The sequence below is a fragment of the Talpa occidentalis genome, unplaced genomic scaffold (genome assembly GCF_014898055.3).
Source record: "Talpa occidentalis isolate TD23 unplaced genomic scaffold, MPIMG_talOcc4v2.1 talOcc4.9, whole genome shotgun sequence".
Classification (NCBI taxonomy): Eukaryota; Metazoa; Chordata; class Mammalia; order Eulipotyphla; family Talpidae; genus Talpa; species Talpa occidentalis.
Genome location: NW_023605305.1, coordinates 96,546,473 through 96,573,561, shown reverse-complemented (window position 1 = coordinate 96,573,561; position 27,089 = coordinate 96,546,473). Strand labels below are relative to the sequence as shown.

At 39.1% G+C, this 27,089-nt stretch overlaps 1 protein-coding gene and 1 pseudogene across 1 annotated transcript in view; both read left to right on the top strand.

The window, feature by feature from the left end:
- Positions 1-27,089, top strand: part of ALG14 (ALG14 UDP-N-acetylglucosaminyltransferase subunit) — a 79,426-nt gene that overhangs the window by 27,896 nt on the left and 24,441 nt on the right. The window lies entirely within an intron of this gene.
- Positions 11,276-19,146, top strand: LOC119235850 (40S ribosomal protein S24-like; annotated as a pseudogene).

Genomic DNA, 27,089 nt, shown 5'->3' with positions numbered 1-27,089 from the left:
ACTGCTCTTGCTATTGTCAAGATTTATCAGAAGTATTATTATTAGATACAGTATTTAGTGAGCAGAATGTCAAACACATTGAGATTTTTATAGGAAGGTAATACAGAAAATAAAAATGTGAACTAAATTAGTGCACCGTTAACCTTTTCTCCCCTTATTTATAAACAAATATTATTTTTTAATATTTATTTATTTATGCAATAAAGAACTGGGGTACAAGCCAGAGGTATAGAGGGTGAGAGGATTCACCAGAGACAGAGTGGGGAACAGAACAGGCAGATTGACTGAAATATACTGCTGAGGGGAGCAGCGGGCGAGCCAGAAGAGGTCTGCTGCACCAAACAAATATTATTTTTTTTAAAGATTTATTTATTTATTCATTCATTCATTTTTTTTATTCATTTATTTAATTATACAAGCACTGGGTACAGTCAGAAGCGCGGGAGGGTGAGAGAATTCTCCAGAGCCAGAGCGGGGAACAGAGCAGGCAGAAGGACCGAAGTACACTGCTGAGGGGAGCAGCGGGCGGCAGGAGAGGTCTGCGCACCATGTGGGACCCTCCTCCAGTGGCCAGGGAGCAGCTGGGGATCGAACCGGCGCTGCAGAGGCCGCGGGCAACTTCGCAACCCAGCACTCAACCGCTGCGCCACCGGGGAGGCCCTGCACCAAACAAATATTATTAATAAATTTCTTATTTCTCTGTAGACATCAGAATGAATTCTATTATAAATCTCAAATGTACTGCAGTAGACAGTGCAGATCAGTAGCTGTGTCATTACAGGAGTGTACGGTTCTTAAATAATACTTTCATTCCTATTGAATGCTGAATCCATTAACCAGAATAGCCTGAAAGAAAATGCTTTCCTTACTTTCCATATACCTGAGTTCTGGCATGAAGGATATTATGCTCATAAATAGTTGAACAGAAATTCATTTAGCTATAATGATGTTGAAAGATCCCTATCGAGTTAGTCATTGCCTTTAATCAACTGGATTGCAAGTCTCTCATTTGGATGAGAACTTTAAAAACTGAATTTGATTTTTCTACATGAACAGTTTAGATTGTTTTTAAAAGATGTAATTTACATACAGTGAAATGCACAGATCTTAAGGGTATAGTTTCATTCCATCGCTGTCAAGACACAGAACATTTCCATCACCCCAAAAAGTTTTCTCCTGCCCCTTCCTAGTCAGCCCCTGTCCCAAGTACCCACTTTTGGATTAATCTATCACCATTAATTAATGTTACTTGCATTTGTTTTTAAATTTCTGACAACATATGTTTATCTCACAGTCTCCAACCACATTTTTAATGTGTGGAATTGATGTTTCCTTAAAAGATCAATATTTCCCTGAAAGACTTAGTTCATTTTGAAAACTCAGGCAACCAGGGGCAGTAGGGGGAAAGATTTTAGCATTTTAAGCTGGAAATTTGGGGTTTACATTTACTAACCCACTAGAGAGGCAGACCCACTGTCACTGGCAACAGTTGGCTGGAGTGTACCTTAAGACTCTAAGGGGTTAAGGCTCAGCAGGAAGAAATGATATGCTAAGTGATTTCTGCTGTGGACACAGGCGCTCTGGTGACTGCCTGGCCAAAGTACTGATGTCCTTGTAGTGGAAAGAGTGGCCAATGGGGTGTTAGGACACTTGGTTCCAGGCCCACTTTGGATTTTATTTTATTTCAGTCAGTTCCCTTCTGGGCCTCATTTTTTACCTTAAAACGAAAGGATTGAACTAGATGTCCTTCTAACTTAGTTTAAAATTTTATGGCTGCTATAAATTTGCTTGTAAAAGTGGAAGGAAAAAAACTATTATGAGTTCCTAAAGGATTAAGAGGAGAGAAGCAAGGAAATGTGAAATAGTTATTTCCATTTTAAGCTGAGTTAGTTAAAAAAATTATTTCAATCTTGAACATTGTCTGATCAGTTGCTTTGATATGGTTGACTTCACAAAATGAACTCCCACTTAATGAAATTCCATTTTATAGAGGAAAAAGTTAATGGTTAAGAAACCCCTTATACTACACTGAAAGCAAAACTAAAGCATGCTGATCTTTCCCTGATTTACTTATGTCATCTACCACACAGCACCCTTCCTTCTTCTTTAAAAAGGTGAAAGAAAAATCCACTCTTAGAAAGAATAGTACATCATACCTAAAATGACCAGTTGTCTATATAGCAAGATGCCTTTTTGCTTCACTTTAACTGTGTGCACCTGAGCTAGGAACTGCCACTCCATTTCACTCTCTCTGTCCCTCACTTTGTCATCTATGTGGTGTAAACAAAGACACGTTCCTTATTCTTCCAGAGTGAGTGCTGGATAATAGAAATTTCAACTTTTTAAATGGAAATCCCATCTGGTATATTATAGCACACATTTATTGAGCAAACTTAGCTGTGCCAGACCTGGTACCCACTGCTTGCATTCATGCTGTGTGAAATAGGTAGTACTGTTATTCATATTTAATGATAGGAAGCTGAGACTGAGACATGAAGTTACTTGTCCAGAGTTTGTACCACCAGCCAATAACAGAGTTAGGACTACAGTCGAGGTCTTTATGATTCCAGTGCCCAAGGTCCGAACCACTGATCTGTAAGCCTCCATTTCTGGCTCAGGCCATGGAAGACTATGTTCATACAGGCAAAGTAAGAATCAATTAGTAAATTGATTAGTAAATCAATTCTTCAAATAATAGTAAATTTTATTTTATAAATTGTAATATTGTATTTCATAAATTGAAAATACATCCCAGCAGCTCAAGTGAAGTGCCTGTTTTTTTAGTAGATGCAGCAGATTGATCTAATTGAATAATAGAATGTATTTCAAAATTATACATCATGTATATTTTTCAAAATAAAACATTTTCTAAACTCAAAGTGAGCAATAAAAATAAGCCGGAATAGTATTATTAAAGAATTCTACTCATGAAATTGACCTGGAATATTAATTGAATTCATATTCAATTTCCCATTGCAGGAAATCATGTAAAACCATCATGAGGAAATGTATAATTTGATCCTTTTTGTGTGTAGAAGAACTGGGGTGTAGATCAGAGGTGTGGGGTGGCGGGGTGAGGAGAGTGAGAGGATTCACCAGAGATGGAGTGGGGCATGGAACAGGCAGATTTACTGAAATACACTGCTGAGGGGAGCAGCGGGTGAGACAGGAGAGGTCTGTTGGGCCATATGTGGGTTAGCTCCCTGGCCAGGGATTGAACTCAGGCTGTAGAGGTAATAGTGCTGAGACTTAACCCCTAGGCTACCAGGGAGGCACAGTATTTAATGTTTTGATTGACTTTTTGAATGAATTGATAATCTAATCTTCAAGTAATTTAGAGGAAAAAGTACATAAATCTGTTTACTGAGTGTATATTAAAAGTCATGCTTATTTATCTAAGCCAATTATTAGCTTAAAAAAGCCTGTCTTAGAGAAAAGTTATAAATGCTGTCTAGGACACCTGGCACTAATGCTTAACAATAAATGGAATGGGTAATTTCTTCTTTTACAAGATCATTAAATACTTTTTAGGTGGTTCTAATGTTTCACACATTGCATTTTTCAAGAAAAATGGCTTTTCCAGGCATCTATGAACAAAAATCCTAAGTACTTAGGACTGTTTTTTCATTTAAAAAGATAATGGAACTAAAAACAAATAAATGCTTGTTGGCATCTGGGGGGAGGAGCGGGATTAACTGCAAGAGAAATTGAGGGAACTTTTTGGATAAGAAACTGTTGTATATCTTCATTCTGGTGGTGATAGCTTCTTGATTGCACACATTTCTCAAAATTCATACCTATGCTAAAAGGGGTAAACTACTGTGTGCAAATTGTATCTCAGTGATATGAATCTTTAAAAAGTTTAAAGTAGGTTAAAATAAGCGTTATTGCCAGAAACATCAAAACATTTGGCTTCCAGTAACCTTGTTTCTGGCATTTAGCTTGACAACTAAACAGGCCAGTATAGCAAATATTTTAATTGGGTTGACAACATTTATCTGAAATTTCTGACTCAATATTCATTACCTTTGTATTAAAAATATGGGTCAGGGAGCAACAACTGCCGCTCAAAATGACATATTTCATCTAATGACCTGCGATCTCTGGTCATTTAAATCATCTGTTTTATGTTCGTCCATGGCACCTTGGAAGTACTAGATGCAGGTAGTCAAATTTGGAATGCTGTATTAGATGTCTGATGTGTAGGTGAGCTATTGTCCTCAAAGTGGTAGCTATTAAAAGTATGTACCGAGTGCCTGCTGTGTGCCACTTTCTGAACTGGTCCAAGACAGTAGATATTCTCTACTCTTTCCCCATCTTGTTAAGTTTGTGTGAATCAAATTGAGAGATGAATTTCTCTCTCTCATACCCTATTTTCAATAGCAATTTCTGCCAGCCATATCTTAAAATGTGTCCCCCAACCTGTACCGCCATGCATCCAGCCCCTTCTCTCCCTGCCCTCCTGATATTTTACATATTCTCATAACTAGTGCAAGGAAGAAGTTCATGACCCTGTAATTTCTTCACCTTTTAACAACCAATGTAATTTTAAAACAATGTAAATCATGTTTTGTCCCTTCATACTTAAAATCTCCCAGTGGTTTTTGTGATCTTAAAGTCCATACTTCTCAGAGCAGCCTGAACACTTCAACCCCTACCTGCTTCTCTAACCTCTTCTCTCTTCCCCTGATTTACTCTGCACCAGCCACACTTGCCTCTTTTTTTTTTTTGTTGTTGTTGTTTTTTCAAACAAACTGCCTGATTCATATCTTGGAGTTTTTGTACTTGCTGTTCCTGGAGCTGGGAAATCTGCACCCCTGATCTAAGCATGACTTAGGCCCTTTTTGTTGTCAAAGTTCAGACATTACCTGCCCCAAAAGATCTATCGCCGCCTCCAGCCCATGTCCTCTTCCCTGTATCATATGACAGGCTTTATTTTCTCTGTAGTTCTAATCCCAATGAAAAATTATCTCTGTAATGTCTTTACTGTCTTTCCATTAGAAGCTGTGACCGTCTTGCTTACTGCACTCATGGAGCAGTACCTCGAACGTGGTGGCAGCATCTCTGTGCCTGTCCTTAATGCATGTTCCAGAATAACTAGAATGTGTGCTAGTTACTCAGGGTGCAAACATGAGTGAGACATGGACCCTGCCCTCAAAGAGCTTACTCTGTAGTGGAGGAGAAAAATGGGAAAGTAATTACAATGCAGCATGCCGAGAGCCTTAATGACAGTAAGTAAAATTGCTATGGAAGAGGCCTCCCTGGTGGCAGAGGGGTTAAGTCTCAGTGCTATTACTGCTGTGCAGAAGACCTCTCCTGTCTCTCCTGCTGCTCCCCTCAGCAGTGTATTTCAATAAATGTGCCTTTTCTGCCTCTGATGAATCCTCTCACTACCTCCTGCATCTCTGGACTATACCCCAGTTCTTGCATGCATAAATAAATAAAAAATAAATCCTCAAAAAAATTGCTATGGAAGTATTAGAAGAAGTCAGTGGTTTATTCATTCACAATTTTTTTTAAAAAAATTATTGATTTATTTTTGCGTAGAAGTACTAGGGTATAGGCCTAAACTGCAGAGCGGGGGGATGGTGGTGAGAGAATTCACCAGAGACAGAGTGAGGAGCAGAACAGGTGGTTCTACTGAAATACACTGCTGAGGTCTACTGTGCCTTATGTGGGTTAACTCTGTGGCCAGGGATGGGACTCGGGCTGTCTTAGTGGGCCTTCACTGTGATAGTGCTGAGACTTAACCCCTAGCCACCAGGGAGGCCCCACAAATATTTTTTGAGGATGTTATCCCGTGAAAGTAATTGTGTGTGAGAAGTATAAAATTTTAAGTATAAAGATCATGTATATCTTTTTAAAAAATAATATGTTGATATATCACTTTTTAAGGATAATTATAAATTGTGAATGTTATGGTCTTTCAATTTAGGTTTCTATATGTTTGTTATTAACTTAGAGAAATATAACTCATCTTTGTTTTTTGATCATTAATCCTGTGATTTTGATGAACTTGCTTATTAAATCTAGGAGCTGTTTGTTTTTGTTTTTAATTACATAGACAACAACCGTGTCCTCTGCAAATAGGGGGGAGTTTTCTTTTTACCTTCCAGCCAGTATATCATTTGTTTCCTTTTCTTGCCCTGTTGCACTGACTCGGATTTCTAGTATTATGTTGAATAAGAGTGCTGAAAGCAGGCCTCTTTGCCTGGTTCCCAATTGTAGGGGGAAAATGTCATTCTTTTTCCACTACTTATGACATTAAATATAAGTTATTTTATGGATGTTCTTTGTCAAGTTAGGAAAGTTTCCTTTCAGTATTGAGGCTTTCCAGAAAAACTGAACCAGAACAAAAAGGGGACATGTGCATGTATGTGCACTTGTGTGTGTGTGTGTGTATGTGTGTGTGTGTGTGAGAGAGAGAGAGAGAGAGAGAGATGTATATGTATGAAGTGAAAAGAAGGGAAAGTTTCCTTTTACTCAGTTTTTTTGTTCTTTTCAGATCTTCGATTGGATGAGTCCGATCCCCATTAGGGCAATCTGCTTTACTCAGTCAACTAATTCAAATGTTTTCTCATCCAAAACACCCTCACAGATATACCCAGAATGTTACACCAAATGTCTGGGTCGCCCATGGCCCAGTGAAGTTAACACATAATATTAATCATCACAATCTCTATTCCTATTTCACTGATTTTTTTCATGAGTGTTGAATTAGGTCACGTGCTTTTTTTGTATCAGTTGATACAACCATGTGATTTTAGCTTATTCATAAGGGTGCATTGCATGAATTGATTTTCAAATATTGAGCAACCTTGTACTCCTGGAATAAATCCTACCTAATCATGGTGTGTAATTATATAATATTTTTATGTATAGATTTATATGGATTTGATTTATTGAGAAATTTTGTGATGATATTCAGGCTGAATATTTGTCTTTAGCTTTCTTTTTTTTAGACTATCTTTGTCTGGTTTTGGTAATGAGGTAATACTGCCCTTATAAAATGATTAGGAAGTATTTTATCCTCTTTGTCTCTAGAAGAGGTTGTTTAGACTTGACTTAATTCTCCTATAAATGTTTGGTAGAATTCCCCAGTGATAGTATCTGGTTCTGGAGTGTTCTTTTTTAAAAGCTCTTTAGTTATATATTTCTTTAGTAGTCATAGAGTTATTCACATTCTCTGCCTCATATTGGGTAAGTTTGTACAGGCGTGGTTTTCAAGGAATGGTTCCATTTCATTTAAATTGTCAAATTTGTGTGCAAAGAGTTGTAAGTAACTTTCTTATTGTCTTTTTTTATAGTTTTTGGATCTATACTTACATCCTCTCTTTTATTCCTGGTATTTGCAATTTATGTCTTCTCTCTCTTTATGTCAGTGTTACTGGAGACTTATCAATTATATTTGATCTTTTTAAAGAATCAACTTTTTGTTTGTTTTCGCTGCCTTTTATTATTATCTTTTTATGGTTACTTTGGGTTCAGTTTGCTCTTCTTTTTCTAGTTTCTTAAGGTCGGGTCTTAGATTATTGATTTAAGATCTTTCTTTCCTAATGTAAACATTAGTGCTATATATTTTCCTTTCAGTACTGTTTTAGCTTTATCCTAAAAATGTTGATAGGCTAGAGTTTTATTTGGTTCTGAGTATTTTTAAATGTCTTTTGAGACGTTTTCTTTGAGTCACAGATTATTTATAGTACTTTGTTTAATTCCTAAGCATTTAGAAATTTTTTTTCTCTATCATCTTTCTGTTATTGAGTTCTAGTTTGATTCTATTATGGTCAGGGAATGTGCTTTGTTTTTAGGCATGTTAAGGTTTTATGATAAAAAGATTTGGTCTCTCTTAATGAATATTCCATGGGTGCTTGAAAATAATGTGTATTTTGCCATTATTGTGTGGCGTGTTCTGTAATTGTCTATTAGATTATGTTGATTGATGATGTTGAGTTCTTTATATTGTTGCTTATTTTCTATTTAATAGTTCTCTTGATATCTGTGAGAGATATGATGGATACGTCATTAGTCCATCCTAGAGCCATTTCTAAATAACCCTATTGATCTTGATCCTTCATGATCTTTTTGTTGCCCTTTTCCCCTACCATAATACCCACATCAATCCCACAGTATATGAGTATTAAATACTCCATATAGTTCACTGTTTTGCATATCAAAACCCAAAGATTTTTTCACTATTGTGTCTTCTTTAGTTTCTTCTAAAAGCTGAAGTCTTTGAGTTGGTGAATGTGTACACTGGTCTCATTCTCTTGAAAATATGTTCCTGAGGAGAAATTAGTTTGTTTCAAGAAGAAGAGAAAGTTTGGTCTGTGAGGTTGTGCATTAAACTAAAGTAAGAGATCTGAAAATATTGGGGGAGGGGGGAAGATCTCTCAAATTCTTGAGGGTAAAGGCCATGTATTTTTATGTTTCCCATGGTCCCTTCCTAGAAAAGTGCCTTCCACATATTTGTGGAATGACTTGAAAATAGATGAATGAATGCTGGGTGGTATGAGTCATCACACAAACAAAAACACCCACTCTCTAAAATGGTACTCTGTTCAGGCTTTATTAAGAGTCTGAGAAAACAGAAGGATTTCCCAAGTCTACAGTGTTTGATTACTGGCTTCATTCCAACCTGACTGTTAAATGAAATACTCAAGGAAAGAGCTCTGCATACAAAAATGAAACCTAATTTAATTTTTAATCAAGTAAAAAATAAATTTCAGAATCTACACATAAAACAAATTTGAAAGAAATGAATCATTTGAGCCCAAATACTTTGCCCCTTCGCCTGAAGCTGAAGCGGGTTTAATTCACCATGACAAATTTCGATGTATTTATTACATGTACACTCATGCTTTGTATGAAAGAGCCATTATTTTACTTAGTTATTTTTTTTCCATGTTCCATACCCAGTTTGAGCTGTGAAATATCTAAGTTCATAGCAATATCAAGTTAATGACATGGATAGTGGGTTATTGTTCATAAGTGAGATACCGTGATTTTTTTTAACCAGGTATTTTTCTGTGGTGAACCACAAACTGGGTGGCATTGGGATTACCACTGTTTGCATAGTATATAAAAATTTTAATGGCCTATTGATTGGCATGTGTTTGAAACATTAAGAAGAGTCAATTAACTTCTTGTTGCTATGCCAGAACCCTTCAGGGACTTTGCATTTCCCCTTAACTCCTGTTGGTTTGATTCTCTTTGTATAATGACCTTCATCTGGTATTATATTTTTTGGTGATCAAAACCTTTATAGCATGTTCAAAGGAAACCTAGTTAGACAAAGAAAAGGCCAGCTGGTCCAAGATGCCTATCTACAAGTGGAGTTAAAGGAGAATAAGATTTTTTCAAGCCAAGTTAAATAGAAACAACTAGGCCATACTTGTCTGCTGCTTTATGTTTTCCAAGATAAATGAAGTCAGACTTGGGAGCCACTTACTTAAGTTTGTTTACTTCTGTTCGCCTGTTGCCCAGTCCCCCAAAATTCATTCAAATAGTGCCAGTCTGGCTTTTTCCCAGTTTGTGTTTCCCCATGCACTATAAATTTAGCAACCTTCCCGAAGAATCAGAAGAGACAGCTCTGTATTGTACATGCACTTAGACAAGGCTGGTGATGATCAGGGTGCACTGTGAGAAGGAATTTTATGTGACAATCCTCCCACATTTCTGCTTTCTTATGACTGACAAGCTGCTTTTCCCAACTGCACGGTGGAATTACCAGCTGTGCCCCGACACGTTGGCTGGGTGACAACCTGTAGCTGCTTCCATCCGCGGATGAGGTATTCCATTGACACGTCATGGCTTTTGTCTCACATTTCTAGTGACCTCAGAACGTCTGCATCAAAATTAGACTATATCATCACTTAGAGATTGCTTTGGATGATTTTTATTTTTCACCATTTTAGGAGACTCTCTAAAACTTGAAAGTGATTTTTCTTTCCTTTCCAAGTTGATACTTTTTCCACTTGGCAGGCATTACATTTTTCCCTCTCCACAGAGGCCAGGGTGACTATGCTGCCATTTTCACTCTCCTTTCACTTTGCCTGCGTCACTCTCAGAGGTAGCCACAATTCTAGCCCATCACTTATGCAATCTGGTCTGACAGGGCCGCTTCCTTTCAAGGTGAAACCTAGCCTGATTTCCTAAGGAAACAAGTGTAGCTACAGTGAAAACAAAAACGAAAGTTGAAGGAAAAAGATTTGGCTTGAGAGGGTAAGATAAGGGAAGCATGATTGAAAGAAACAAAGCTCTTTTCAAAGAAAGGATTGATCTATGGTCAGAGGCCGTGAACTTGGAGGGACCTGACCCTGTGGAAAGGGAGGTGGGAGGCGTTGGTGTCACAGTGAGAACAGAGGATGGGATAAAGGGAAGGAAATGTAAATGTGGACTTAAGCTTAAACAAATAAGTGATTCCCAGAACTAGTGCCTCTTTGAAAGTTTCATGTGAGACTGCATCGTCTATTTTCATAGCATTTGAAAATCAGTAAAAGGACTCTCTTTTAGAACTTTGAGAAATCTCCCTTTTGTCTGAGGGAAAAAGAGGAGGGGAGCACAAATAAATGAATGTAGGATGGCAGGGCTTAGGGAGGGCACTGCAGGCCCTGTCGGGCAGGATGGTGAAAAATCTGGAGATGCGTGGGAGCAGAGTTATTATGGAAGTAGCCTGGAGAGTTTCTGAAAGCTTTTGAATGCAGATCGTGAACAACTTGAGGAAACATAAGATATATTACTCACCGTGGCAATCCTAGAACCTATTCAAGTGCTTGGGGTCTGTAGGAATTCAATAAATATTGAAGGAGAAAAGTCATATAGGAGGGAGATAGGACCTGAAGGAGTCAGAGAAACTATTAGAACTTAGTCATGACTGCTTCCAGCTTTGAAGTGGGGTGGAAAAAATATATTAGGAAGAAAAAAAACATTGCGTAACTGCTCTTCAGTTAACTTTTGCACCCACTGAAACCCTGGAATTCATCTAAGGATTTTTTTTTTTTTTTGAGTAGCACATTTTTGAAGTGTTAAATATTGTCTTTGTAAAACCATCAAAAGGAACTGCAAGTTTCTCATTCACCTTAAGCAGAATACTTCATATTTTACTTTGTTTTTTTTTTAATTTGAGGTGACATTCACATAACATAAACTAACCATTGTGAAGTGTACAATTCAGTGACGTAGTACATTCACAGTGTTGTGCAACTGGCAACTCTATTAGTTCCAAAATATTTTGTCAACAGTTGTTCTAGCTTGCTTTTCCTCCCTGGCTGCCTGAAGATCCATCGCCACCTTGAACGACACAGTAACGATCGAGACCAGGGAGTTCGTGGCTAATCAGGTGCCTGAGCAGAAACAAATGGTCACACTCTGGAACAGCAACAGCCCCTAAGGCAGAATTTGGGGGAAAGCTCACTAAAATGTACAAGCCCTGATGCCATCTATGTATTTGGATCCAGAGCCTATTTTGGAGGTGGCAAGACAACTGGCTTTGACCTGATTTTTGATTCTGTGGATGATGCAAAGAAAAATGACCCCCAACATAGACTTGCAAGACATGGCCTGTGTGAGAAGAGACTCAAGAAAACAACTAGAGGAAGGCAAAACCATAATAGAGACATTTGGGGGAGCCGCCAGGGCCAGTGTGGGTGCTGGCAAAAAGGAGGAGGAGGGGCCTCCCTGGTGATGCAGGGGTTAAAGTCTTAGTGCTATCAAGCTATCGCCAGCCACTGCAGCATGAGTTCAGTCCCTGGCCAGGGAGCTAACCCACATGGCGCAGCAGACCTCTCCTGACTCACCGGCTGCTCCCTCAGCAGTGTATTTCAGTAGATCCTCCTGTTCTGCTCCCCACTCTGTCTCTGGTGAATCCTCTCATCCCTCCTTCCTCCCCCTCCACACCTCTGCCTACACCCCAGCTCTTGTATGCATAAATAAAAATAAATCTTTTTTTTTTTAAAAGGAGGAGGAAAGATTCTGCAATGACCTTATCTGTATCTGTGCTGATTGTGCAGATTTTTCTGAGAGGATTAATAAATTAAAAGCTTTTATGCATCTGGCTGTTTAGTTTACAGGAAATGTTAGTCTTTAGTCATTAGTCTTCTATTACAGCAGATTTAGACTGCTGTCCAAGTTGACATGTTCCATTAAGCATTCAATAAAAACTTGATGTGGAAAAAAAAGTTGTTTTACTTAAATGCCTACTTGTTATGAAACTACCTGAGGTATTTTATTTTATTAAGGAAAAAAAAAAAGATTGAAAGCTAGGTAATGTTTCCTAACACCCTCTGGAGACCAAATGCCCTCTCTTCATAGTCTTGTCTTGAATTTCTCCTTTCCCTCCCCACAAGACATTGGGTCAAACTAACTTTTTAGGCTAGGATTTCCTCTATGATTTTGCTTTAGTTTGCATTTTGGTGATTTCCTTCTCTTTGATCTCTTGGTATAATTCTTAGTTTTTAGCATGAATATGTCATGGATTGCTTTTCATGTTAGACATACATGAAGTTAAATCAACTACAGAAAGCTAATCACTTCTCTGTTTGGAGATTTGAGGTTTCACTTATACCAGGGCAGCATTTGATAGCAGCCAAGTGCACCTCAGCTTCAAGGGAGACTTTTTTTTTTTTAAAAGATTTATTTATTTATGCATACAAGAGCTGGGGTACAGGGCAGAAATGTGGGGGTGGGTGGGTGAGAGGAACAGAGTGAGGAACAGAGCAGGCAGACTGACTGAAATACACTGTGGAGGGGAGCAGTGGGCAAGACTGGAGAGGTCTGCTTCACCATGTGGGTTTCTCCCTGGCCAGCCAGGGATCGAACTTGTGCTGCAGAGGCTGCGGATTGCTTCATAGTGCGGTGCTTAATCCCTTGTGCCACCAGGGAGACTTCAAGGGAGACTTTTACACAAGGTAAAAAGGGTAAACTCTGATTTTCTCTAAGATACATGGGTAAATAATTATAAAAATATTCTTCAAAAAGATCTTGCAATCAGGGATAAAGAAACTGTGATCATAGATTTTCTAAAAGGAATGAGCAAACACCTTCAAAATTTCAAACATTGTTATGGCATACAGAAAATATATTAGCATTATTGCTTAGAGGAGTAAAAATCAGAAACAGGTTTGAGTTTGAGTTGGCATCACACCCCCTTTAAAATAGCAAGAAGTTCCCTGCTGCATTACAAAAAGAACATGTTGTGACTGGTCACTTTTTTTTTTAAAGATTTATTTTTATTTATTTATGCATACAAGAGCTGGAGCGCAGGCCAGAGGTGTGGATTGGGGGGGCGGGTGGGTGGAGTTTGAGAGGATTCACCAGAGACAGAGTGGGGAGCAAAACAGGAGGATCTACTGAAATACACTGCTGAGGGAGCAGGGGAGGGGGGCGGAGACAAGAGAGGTCTCCTGCGCCATGTGGGTTAGCTCCCTGGCCAGGGATCGAACTCATGCTGCAGTGACTGGCGATAGCTTGATAATGCTGTGACTTAGCCCGTACACCACCAGAGAGGCCCCCTGGTCATTCCTTTTAAGAGATATGAATACCAGTCCTATAAGTTTCATATGTTTATGATGTCAGAATTTCCGTATTCTACTATGAAGAATGAAATCTGCAGTGGGATCAGCTGTAGAAGTGCAAAGGGCAGCAAATTCTACTTGTGAACAAAGAACCTTTTTACAACCTTGGTCTTCCTGATTTGCCTTTTAAGCAATTTATACAAATCTTTGAAAAGGAAATTAAAAAAAATATTTATGGCTGACCTCAAAAAAACAGATTGCTCTTATGGGCTAAATAATTACTTTTCTCCAAAGACAGGTGTTGTATGCTCAAATCAGTTGTGTCCACACCTTCGAAGCTCCAGATGCTATTTTTCAAAAGATTTGCTTACACAATATAGTATCTGGTGGCTAAGTTTTGTTAGTGGAAGCAGTGCCTGCAGTTCAGGGAAGTTGATCTCTTGCTATTTTATTTTTCCAAAGCCAGCTTTCCTGTTTCAGTTTTTCAAGGAGCCATGATTCATCTCTGTGAAGTCACACAGGGAGAAAAAGTTCCTCACTGCTCACATCCAATGGAGAACAGAATTGGGATGGGTGGAGAATGAAGTGGGTGGAGGTGTGGATTTCTCTCCCCGCTATGGAAACTAGGTGAGGCTTCTATATGACAAACTTCCAGTCTTGAGGTCACAGAAGAAAAGCCCTGTGTTTTTGTTAAATGAATTCCCTCAAGAATTCACCCAATGTATTTGCTTTACATTTTTCTTAAATTTCCATTGTATATTTTTTTCTCTAGTTTGCATCTTTTTTTTTTTTTTTAAGATTTATTTATTTATTTATACAAGCACTGGGTACAGTCAGAAGCACGGGAGGGTGAGAGAATTCACCAGAGCCAGAGCGGGTCTGCAGAACAGGCAGACTGACAAAGTACACTGCTGAGGGGAGCAGCGGGCATGGCAGGAGAGGTCTGCGCACCTTGTGGGACCCTCGCCGTTGGCCGGGGATCCAACGGGTGCTGCAGACTAGCTTCGCAGCCCAGCGCTCAACCGCTGCACCACCAGGGGAGGCCCCTGCATCTTTTAAAACATAGTTGTGGAACATAGTCATGATATAGATCCTCTTGCTTTTACAGACCACTCTGCCAGGAAGATCATTCTCTACCTTTCAAAACTGCTAGCTGCTGCTCACCTCCTGCCTGAATGACTTAGGGCTCCCTGAAATTCCTGCACCTCAAGGTTCTTAGATAGAGTGGATGCCCCAAAACTGTTTTTTGAATTATGATGGTGACTTAGATCTTAGAGTTTCTGGAGTTCCTCGTGATTTATTGAAGGAGCACCCATCACCCATTCACATTTAAAAGCTTGGTTACCCTTCTGGCTCTGCCCTATGCATTCTCAGGGGCTTTCTCTCATCTCTTTTCATATTTTCTCTTTCTTTTACTCCCTCACTCATACCTCTGGCTTTCCATTGGGATTCCTCTTAAAGCCTCTGTTTTCATTCTTGACATCCTCTCCCACCTACTTTCTTTATGAAGGGTCTGGTGTTTAGCCCATTAACCTACGTTCCTTTATGACTGCCTTGATCATCCCACTGCAGGAATTCTTCTCTCCTATGTTGTTGGGAAATAGAACTTAATTTTAATTTTCAGCAAACCTCCCAACTTTTTACTGTCCCTGAGCAAAGCACATTAACCTTTGTTTTAAGGACTTTCTTACTATTGATTATAGGAAAGAGGCATTGACAGAAATTACAAGCATTTTGGCAGCTAGCTATGTAAGAGCTTATGGATTACTAATAGACATCATTCAGATGTGAACTGGATAATGCCTTTTCTTTGTCTGCTTCGGTGAGCCCTTTAAAAAGAATTTTTCTTAGACTAGCAGGCATCAGGTTTCCTGCTGTCTCTTTGGTGGTTAATCCTGAAATAAATTAATTTACTGTGTATGTAGATACAAACATATTTTGTCTGATTCACAAAGTTGGTCAGCATTTGGACCACGTAGTTGTTCAAGGTATTTCACATTACCCAAAACCCTGTATTTCTGGCTCTGTTAGAAAAATTGGAAGAGCAGATGACTGCAGGCCAGACATCAGCCAGAGCTGGGTGGTGACTGCCCTGTGCAGATACACGCTCTCTATAGTCTCTTCCCTCTGGTTGTTTCGTGTATGTAGGTCCCCTGATGAGTCATGTTTGTGTCCAGCCTTCGTGCCTTTTCCTGATGACCTTAATCGGAAGTAGCAGTGGAAGAGATGGTTTGAAGGCCACATATGGGTCATGGAGGACTAAACCCAGGCCATGTATGTGAAGGCAGTGGGCTTAGTGTTGCAGTTACCAGACAAATCTGCCTTTAAAACCCTCCTTTAAAGTCCTGGAGCTGCCAATAATGTTGTGGGAGAGCAGTTAATATTTATAGATGATTTCTATCTTGGTGGGTTTCTGCATCCAAAGAATAATGTATATCCTCTATTCCCCTTCCTTCCTTTTTCTTTTCTTTTTTTTTTTTAAAGTATATATCATCATTCTGTGTGCAGAATTCACTTTTAGACTTAGAATCATAAACTTACACAGATACTACCTTAGCAATAACTTAATTCCATATTCTCTTTTTAAAGTTTAAATAATGGGGGCCTCCCTGGTGGCACAAGGGATTAAGACGCAACAATATGAAGCTACCCGCAGCCACTGCAGCATGAGTTCATTCCCCGGCCAGGGAGATGACCAACATGGCGCAGCAGAACTCTCCTGCCATGCCCACTGCTTCCCTCGGCACTGTATTTCAGTAAATCTGCCTGTTCTGTTCCCCACTCTGTCTCTGGTGAATCCTCTCACCCCCCACACCTCTGGCCTGCACCCCAATACTTGTATGCATAAATCAATAAATCTTAAAAAAAAAAAGTTTAAATAATGGAGTCAAGAAAGACCCTGCAAAATGCCTTGTCCAGAGTCCCAGACCTAACTGCAAAGCATCCATGAAGAGACCAGTTCTACTTCCAGCCCAGACTCAGCTTGGTGTCACACTACAAGTGAAACATCCTAGATCTCTCTCCTCTCTAATGATAATAACTAAGTGATTACTCTCTACCTAGGATGGAAGAAATGGACTTGTACACCATGCTTGCTAGGGTTGAGAATCTAGGTCTGACATTTCTACTATTTGGGCAAACTTAGTGAGCTATTAATTTCCATTGCTTTTTTCTTCCTCATCTATAGAATAGAAACCATAATGCCTGCTTGATAGTCTCACATGGTATAACTAGTGAGGATGGGGAGCCTCCATAGTCAGTTCCCAAGTCCTCCCTTGCTGCTTTGTCACTAGGATAAATGTCCTCTCCTAAAAACTGAGAGGCTAACAAGGAGTTAATAAATATTTTTAAACTTAGACTAAGGAATGTCTGCACATTGCCCAGCCTGGATGATGTGGTATGTCTGTTTTCATGTTGATTTTCATGCCGCAGTAAGCCACTTCAGGCATGAAAACAACCAAAGATTATTTGCTACTCTGTTCTTTTTTTTCTTGGCCTTCTTCTGTTTTCATCACAGACTCCAGCCCTTCCAAAAGCAATGTCAGGATTTCCCACTATATCTCCGCTCTCTCCCACTGGGCCATCACTCAAGGACATCCTTCTGAATCTGCCTTTCTCAAGAGCCTGTCTGGAGGTTCTAGCAGGGGGGAGCAGCTACGCATACACCCTTGACCAAAGAATGGTCCATCTCTATTCAGGGAAGGCCATCCTCTTCCACTGAGCTTGGAGCTTCAGGAGGGACACATGGAGCCACGAGGGAGTAGCAGACACCCACTTAGGCACCCAGGTGATCAACGGGGCAACAGATATCGAAGCCAGACCACCCTCCCATCCTGAATCTGCCTCACCCCCTCTCAAGGAGGAGCTCATGGGCATGTTCCTGACACTCAGTTACATAACTCACTTTCTCATTTTCTGGAAACTTCTTGTGGTCCTTGTCTTGCATTATCACTTCATCCAGATCCTCCTTCCTGTGAACAAACGCCTCTTGAATTTATAGTTACTATTTAGTTGTTCTCTAATCATCTTGCTCCCATTATTTCCTTCCCCAAATTAGATTGTGAGCACTTTAAGAAACAAAAACAATTCTTTATTCTCCCCCTTGGAGCTTATCAAGTCTTAGATTAGTAAGGATTGTAAGAAACCAGAACGACCTTGACAAAAATTAGCAGCTCCTTATCCCAGCTCCCTCCAGAGCTCTGCAGAGCCTCTCTTCTTGTCAGTTACTTAGCTCCTCCTGGAGACCATGCTCTTTCCCCTCCCACTGAGAGGTGAGTGCTGCTCAGGGGGCACTTTATTCCTTTGCCCCTCTCCTTCCCCACCAACTCAGTTGCCCTGTCCTCTAAGTTATCAGAGTGTGGAAATTCAGGCCGCCCTTCTGAGAGTGCCAGGGCAGGTTTAAAACTCCAAAAGCTCTCTTCCCTTTGCACAGGATTGGGAAATATAACAGAAGCTCAGAAACTCACGTCTTCCTCTGGTGCCATTTTGCCAAAATATCCACCTAATTCTTTTTTTTTTTTTTTTTTTACCATTTATTTATTTATGCATACAAGAACTGGAGTACAGGCCAGAGGTGCGGGGGTGGGGGGGGTGAGAGGATTCACCAGAGACAGAGTGGGGAATAGAACAGGCATACTGATGAAATACACTGCTGAGGGGAGCAGTGGGCAAGTCAGGAAAGGTCTGCTGCGTCATGTGGGTCACTTTCCTGGCCAGGGATCAAACACGTGCTGCAGTGGCTGCGGATAGCTTCATAGGTTGCGTCTTAACCCCTTGCCACCAGGGAGGCCCCCACCTAATTCTTTAAGGAAATGTCATTCATTGAAGAAACTAAGTACAGAGGCAGCTTTCTTACTCAGCTGTGACTGTGCAGGTGCATCTCTTTTTCTTTTCCTAAAAAACCTGTCCTTTTAAAATGTAAAAAAAAAGAAAGAAAAAGAAACTAACAGTGTAGAATTGGTTTCTAATGCCCTTTCCTAGGATCATAAAACCAAGATATTAGAGCAAGAGTCAACTGATTAACATATGAATCTATCCCTTGAAGTTATGTATACCAAATTGTATTATTTTATAAATCTTTCATTACAACTTTGCTGCATAATGACATTTTGGTCAACAGTGGACCACATGTACAATGGTGGTCCTCAAATTTCTGTGGTCCAGTGGCATCATAGCCGTCCTCACACTGTAGTGCCTTACGCTGCTAGCAGCCTCATTCATCTCCTGTTTACAGCGCCTCTTGATGGCATCACTTTCCCTTGTGCTAGTTTTAACCTTCTGTTGGTTTGTTCCTTGTGGCCCCTAACCATACAAATCCACTACTAATGTTGCCAATAACAGTCCACATTGAGTGATTGCCTAGAAATGAGATTAAAAGTGATTAAGGACTACACAAGTAGAAAATCAGTGATAGTTATTATAGGTTCTGTTCCACTGTAGCTGTGATATTGAAGAACAAAGTAACAAGCTGTTAAAAATCTGCTTCATTGAAAGCAAGGACACTAACACAAATTCAAGAAATGCCTATGTAGATATGGAGAAACTTCTAATGAGCTGGATTGAAGACCAGACCCAGAAGTTGATCCTTCTCAGCACCATCATGATCACAACCAAAGCAGAAAGTTTGCCATGTTGAAAGACAAGACTATCCAACTTTGATGTTGAATTCACTAATTTTAAATGATTCAAGAGTCATTATTCATTATATTATGTTCCAGGGAATGATGAGTCTGGAAACGCTGATGTAAAGGAAGATGAAATATTTTTGGAAACTCTAGATAAGCTGATTGTGGGGAAAATTACTTGCCAGATGAAATCTTCAAAATGAATGAAACCTCCCTATTCTGGAAACAGATGCCTCAAAGAACTTTCATTCATGAGGAGGCCAAGTCAATGCCAAGTTTCCAGGCTTTTAAGGACATGATAAAAGTTCTTTGGGGCAATATAGCAGAAAACAAATTAAAAACCTGTTATCTGGCACAGATAACCCAAGACCTTCAAGCTTATCAATAAGTATACACTGCCAATTTGCTATAGGAGTAATAAGAAGTTACAGATCACCCAGGCCCATAGCCTTCCTGAATTGCTGTGCCAATGAGCTAGGAAAGTATTATTTGGAGAATAATATACTTTTAAGAGTCTGCTTCATGTTGATAATGTTACCAGATATCCTCCTTTTATTGATGATATTCATCCCAGTATCAAAATTGTGTTTCTCCTTGCCAACACCACCTCTCTGGCCAACTGTTTAGATCAAACAATTATAGCAACTTTTAAGGTCTACAGCCTGAGGCTATTGTTGCAACTGGGGAAGACACTGACTGATGCAATTCTGGAAGGATCACATCTATGACTGAATCAATAATGTTGCTTAGACTTAGGGCGATGTCAGCAAGGAATGGGTATAAATGACATCTGGAAGAAGACACAAGGTTCATTCATGACCTAAAAGGATTGCCAAGGCTGAGGAGGTTTCAAAATCAATAAGGCTTTGGTTGAGATGGCAAGTGACTTCAGACTGGGTGGGGATGAGATTGACATTGAGGAGTTCCTAGAAGCAGGAGATTCATGGGAAATTGACTAATGCACAGTAGTTAGAACTGGAGCAGCAATGCATGGCTGAAGAAGAGGCTAGAAAAATGGACGAAGTAAAAGAAAAACCCTTAAGAAAATTCACAGTGAAAAGTTTGTTTGCAGAAATTTTTGCAGACCTCAAATAAGCTCCTTAATAAGCTGATAAAAGATGGACCCCCAACACCAAAAGTTTTATCATTAATACAGAACTACGTTCATGGTGCAGTCTCTGCTTACAGACAAATCAAATGAAAAAAAAAAACAAACCAAGCCAACCACCATGGACATATTTCTGAAAAGAGGAAGGCCTCCTCAACAAGGACCTCAGACAGGTCCTTCAGGATATTTTCCAAAATATCATAGGAGACAATATCTCCATGCAAGTTACTGCCTTTGAAGTCCCTCCAGTGGGGCCATATATGAAGGCCAAAGACAGTGGTATTGATGATCCCAACTCTGTAAACCTAGGCTAATGTATGTTTTCTGACTTAGTTTTTCACAAAAAAACATGTTTTAAAAGTAAAATAAAATAATTTTAAATACAAACAAAAGGTTGAACATCTTACCAAATTATGCTTTTCCCTGTGATAACACTTCTGATCTGTAAGATTCCTCCCAACTTGAAAATCTGATGTGGAGGGCTTTTAGTATGCTGGCGGAATGTGTGGTATGGTAACATCGGTGTGGTAACATAACACTGGAAGGGTGTGATCCTATACCTCTAAATCATATTTAATGTTATAAACCAATGGTGCCTCAATTAAAAAAAAAAAAAAAGGCTGACCCATGATTCTAAAGTGATGAACTAGAAATTCCACCAAAGCAGAGCTGCCTGAAACAGACCCATTGGCCCTGGAGCAGAGAGGCTCTCAAGGAGGAATCCAGTAGACGAAGAAGAAGATGATGATGATGATGATGATGATGATGAAGATGATGATGATGATATATTAGTGGCAGACCTGAAGAGTACTGTCTAATTTAGAGGTACTTCAGAACTTTCCTTAGCTCTGCTAACACAGTCTTGGTGACCACTAAATGTGGATTGTATTTCTTAGTAACATATAGCCATTTCTTAATGAACAGCAACACCTTACTGGACTCTACCACTATAGCACAGTATCTTGCTCTATTAAGATAAAACAATTGTAAAATAGTTTATAAAAGTTTATTTCTAACTCTACTTCAAATTATATTTACATGGTAGTTCCTATGATGAAACAGAAAGTAAAGACCAAACAGTTGACCAAATTTAGGTTTTGATTGTGAATAATAAGAAATAATAAAAATCTTTTTTTAAGGATTTATTTTTATTTATGCATACAAGAACTAGGGTATAGGCCACAGGTGTGGGGGGTGGGTGAGAGGATTTACCAGAGAGAAATGGGAGCAGAACAGGTAGATATACTTGAAATACACTGCTGAGGGGAGCAGCAGATGAGACAGGAGAGGTCTGCTGCACTGTGTGGGTTGCTCCCCTGCACCACAAAGCAGGCCCAAGAAATAAAAATTTTAATCCTGTTTTATGTGGAAATAACTAGGATCTTAAGGTTCCTAAACTAATTTAGGTGCCCTCACCATTGCTCACTCTTTTCTGAGTTGGCTTTCTGATTATAATGTGGCCAGATTAACACACAGTATTCTAAATATATGGTCAGAACAATTCCTCTGACTTTACTCAGTTTCTTTATATAATGAAGAATTTGCTTGGTTTTATTTCTACTTGGCCCTCTTTGAATTATCGTCCTCCCTAATTTGTAGAACGTTTTACTAAATATGAATGATATTTTGATATTTCTTCTTCAGTCAGCAGCTTGCTTTCTTCTCCTTCAGAGAAGGGGTGGGAAAAAGACTTAGGCCCTCCTTGTAATATTTTCTAAATTTGAACTACAAGAATGAGCAGTCACATAACTAATAGAAATAGCATATCAGGAGCTCATTGTTTCATTTTTTTTTTTTAATTTTTTTAAAGGTTTATTTATTTATTTATACAAGTACTGGGTACAGTCAGAAGCGTGGGAGGGTGAGAAAATTCACCAGAGCCAGAGCAGGGAGCAGAACAGGCAGACTGATGAAGTACACTGCTGAGGGGAGCAGCGGGCGCAGCAGGAGAGGTCTGCACACCATGTGGGACCCTCGCCTGGCGGCTGAGGATCGAACCGGCACTGCAGAGGCTGCAGGCAGCTTCGCAGCCCAGCGCTCAACCGCTGCGCCACCGGGGAGGCCCCTGTTTCATTTTTGAAGAGATTTTATTTTTTAGAGCATTTTTAGGTTTGCGGTAGAATGCACAGTGATTTCCAATCTACCCTGTGCCCCCACATATGCATAGGCTCCCCGGTTGTCAATCCCCCCCCATCAATTGTCACCATTGGTGAACCTACCTTAACACATCATCATTTAAGTCCTTCCTTTATATTATCACTCACAGTTGGTGCGGTACAGTCTATGGGCATTGACAAATGAATAAGGACATGTAGCTACCATATTATAAAGTCACACAGAATAGTTTCACTGTCTGCACTGCACTTATTCATCTCTGTGCTCTTTTTATTCATTCCCCCCCCCACACACACACACAAGTTCTGGCACCTGCTAATGTTTTCTTTGTCTCCATTTGTTTGCCTTTTCCAAAAATGTCATATAGTTGCAATATAATACAATATGTAACCTTTTCACATTGGCTACTTTGTCTTAGTAATATGTTTAGGAGGTTCTACCATATCCTTTACTGATTTGATAGCCCATTCTTCTTAATGCTGAAGAACAGTTCATTGGATGTAGACTAGCTTAGTTATGGATTCATTCACCACTGAAGGACAGCTTGCATGCTTGCTTACTCGCTCCCAAGTTTTGGCAATTGTGAATAAAGCTGATATAAACATCTATATACAGGTTTTGTGCAGACACAAGTTTTCAATCCCTTTGGGTAAAAGCCAAGAAATACAAATGCAGTAAGAGTATGTTTAGTTTTGTGAGAATCTGCCAAACTCTCTTCCAAAGTGATTATACCATTTTGCATTCCTGCCAGCTATGAATGAGAGACCCTGTTCTAATTCTGGTCAGCCATTTGGATTTTGGTCATTTGTATGAGTGTGTGCTGGTATCTCATTGTTGTTTTAATTTAGCTCCCTGATATGACATGCGATGCAGGAGCATCTTTTCATATGCTTATTTGTCATCTGTGTATCTCCTTTGATGAAGTGTCTCTTAAAATCCTTGGCCCATTTCTTAATTAATTTGTTCATTTTCTTATTGTTGCATTTTTAAAAGTTCTTTTATTTTGGATAGCAGCCCTTTATCAGATATCTCTTCTGCAAATGTTTTCTTCCAGTCTATGGCTTGTCTTTTCATTCTCTTGACATTCTCTTTCTTCTTTTTGAAAAACAGAAAAATTTTATTTTAATGATGTCCAACTTACCAATTATTTCTTGCTTTTGTTGTTATATCTAAAGGTCACCACCAAACCCAAAGTCATCTAGATCTTCTCTTGTGTTATCTTCTACAAATTTCTATTTTATGTTTAGGTCTATGCTCTATTTTTTAGTCTTTGTGAAGGATATAATGTTTCCATGAGCATGTATGTACCATTACTCCCACACCATTTGTTGAAGAGACATCTTTTCTCCACTGTGTTGCCTTATGCTCTTTTGTCAAATATCACTTGACCATTTTGTGTGTTCTTTTCCTGGCTCTCTTTTCTGTTCTTTTCTATTCCTTTCACCAATACTACACACTGTCTTTATTATTGTAGTTTCACAGAAAGTATAGAAGTTAGGCAGTGTCAGCCCTCCAACTTTGTTGAAGTATTATGTTTCTATTATGTGTTTTGCCTCTCCATGTAAACTTAGAATCAGTTTGTCAATATCCACAAAATAACTTGCTGGGATTTTGACTGGGATTTCTTTGAATCTGTAGATCAAATTGAGAAGAACTGATAGCTTGACAACAATGAGTCTTCCAATCTGTGAACATGGAATATCTCTCCATTTGTTTAGTTCTTTCATTTTGTTGATCAGTTTTATAGTTTTTCTCATTATGATGTTGTACATATTTTGTTAGATTTATATTTAAGTATTTTTCATTGTTTGCAGTGCTAAATATATGATAATGTGTTTTTCTGTGGGTTAGTATTTCAATTGGACTATTTCAGTGGTTCAGTGATTTGTGTGGTAACTTTATATACTATATCCTTGCTGTCACTTATTAGTTCCAGAAATTTCTTTCAGATTTTCTACATAGGTGACATACCATCTGCAGAGAGTTTTAAGCTTCCTTCCCAATCAGTACACCTTTTATTTCATTTTCTTATATTATGATATTATCTAGGATTTAATCTAGTATTGTTATAAAGATATCTTTACCTTAATCCCTGATCTTAGTGGGAAAGCATCTAGTTTCTCACCATTGAGTGTGATGGGAATTATAGATGTTTTGTAGGTATTCTTTATCAAATTAAAGAAGTTCCCCTTTATTACTATTTTATTGAGAGACTTTCTCATGAATGAATGTTGTATTTTGTCAAATGCTTTTTTTTCATCTATTTGATAGGATCATGTGATTTTTCTCTTTAGCCTGTTGATGTCATGGATTTTATAAATAGATATTTGATTGTTGAGTCTGCCTTATACATGGGATAAATCCCACTTGATTGTGACATATAATTCTTTTAAAACATTGTTAGATTTGATTTGCTGTATTTTGTTGAAGATTTTTGCATCTGTGTCCATGGGCAAAGCTGTTCTATAATTGTAGGGGGGGGGGTTGGTTTGTTTTTGTTTTTTGTAATGTCTTTATCTGGCTTTGTCATTAGGACCATCCTAAACTCATAGAATGAGTTTGGGAGTATTCCTCCTGCTACTAACTTCTGAAAGAGATTGTCAAGAATTGGTATAATTTCTTAAAAATATGAAATGCTTTATTTGCATGTGATCCTTACAAAGGCCATGTTAATATTCCTGTTTTCATTCCAGTTTTAGTGTGTATATATAGCCAAAACCTATACTTTCTCTTTTAAGACAAAAAAGACATTTTATCATCGAAAATGTACTGAATTCACCTATAACCAATTTCTACATTATCTTTCATTAGTTGTGAAGTTCAGTAAAACTAGAAACATAAACTTAGATATAAAACTAGAGGTTTGTATTGACTTGGATGTAGTGATGGACATTCACATAAAGTTTCACCTCTAAATGATCTACCTGTAATGCCCAACCCTACCACACTCATCAGACCTCCTAACATTTTACTTTAGGTTCTCTAGAAGGAAGAAGGAGTGTTGATACCTACTTAACTGAAGAGGACCGAGAGGCAGAAATGCAGATTAATGAGCCTCTGACTCATGACAGTTTGCTAGTTTGTTCATCTCATGATTAGCACTCTTGTCAGAATAATCTAGGATAGGGAAGAAGCAAGTTTCAAAAAAAGGGAATGCTGGGCAAAATGAAGATAGATAGATACCAGGTCATTTCATTAATTCACTCAATGAATAGTTGTTGAGCATCTGTTATGTGTTAAGCACTGCTGTAAGAGCTTAGGATGCATCAATTCACAAAACAGACAAGTATCCCAGCTCTTATGTAGTTCATCTTTGAGCAGGTCTCGTCAAACTAAAAAAGTTTGCTACAGATGTGATATAAATGGTTGAGCTTTCCATGGATACCCTCTCCATTGTATGTTGGTCTATTAGTTGAAATCATTGCATTCTCAGGGATAGCAAGCTAGTACTCACAGCAGAGTCAGGTCCTAGAGAGTTCTGCTGGAGCCTCCAAAGGTTCAGACCAGTGCATGGTGTCACTGTGGATCGTGAGTCCTTAGCATCTAGAATGGGGACATAAACTGGTATTGATTCAGCCTTAGGGCACAGCTTGTTGGCACAAGCAGTCAAGTTATTACAGGATTTCAGTCTCAACCTAAAATTGGATGACAAATCAGGAGCCTAGATAGAATTACACATGGTGGGGCTCAAGCTGAGGTTCATTAGACACAGTGGAATGCAGGGGTTTTCCACACACCAGGTCCCGGATTAAGTCAGAAATATGAATTCCCATTTATAGGCCATGTCACTGAAAGAGTGGTCTCCCTGCCAACCTTAGAGTGACTTGGGACATGGCTAGGGTCCAGCTGGTTGGAAGAAAGGTGTATTCAGATGAAAAATGACTGTGATGGCAGTGAACAGGTGTTATCAGCCAATAAAAATATTTGTGTTTATTAGCCAGACCCAAAGATTTCATTTAATCTTAAAAATAAACTGGGGGGGGGGGAAGGGGGTGATCAGAACTCTAGTTGCAAATATTAAAAATTCAGATTTAACTTGCTTAACTAGAAAAGGAATTATTTTCAGTACTGGCAATACAATGATGATTAAGACATCCTCCCCTGCTCCCTCCCCATCCTGATCTCATTGTGTGCAGCGATAACATTTCCCCCTTTGGGGAATATTAGGAAATATATATTTCAGCTCTGGATAAACCACATTCAATTCTAGGCACCACACTTTTGAAGGACCACTGACAAACTGGAACATGTTCAGAGGAAAATGACCCAGCTGGTGACAGAATATGGAGCCAAGTTATATGAGAAACAGTTGGAGGAAGTAGGGAGATTTAGCCTAAGGAAGAGAGATTAACCAGAAAGTATTACTGAGACCGCAGATTTTGAAATAGATACTACACAGGCTAGAGGTTCATCATATTCTGCCCACCAGAACCTCCCAGAACAAGAGTCATTGTTGGGGAGATACTGGTAGAACTTTGAGATGAACTTGATATCAAATCCATGCCCAAAAGGAATGGACATTACCAGCGCCAGTTGCCATCCCTCCAACAGCATGGCAGTCAGTGCCTGCTCACATCATACAGTCATGAGTCATTTGATGATGGAAAATGTGTCATTTGATGCTTTTGTGATGCGAACATCACACAGAGAATACTTACACAAAACTCGGTGGTGCGGCCTCTGACACACCTAGGCTATATCCAGGGACCACCAGCCCATATACCGTCCATC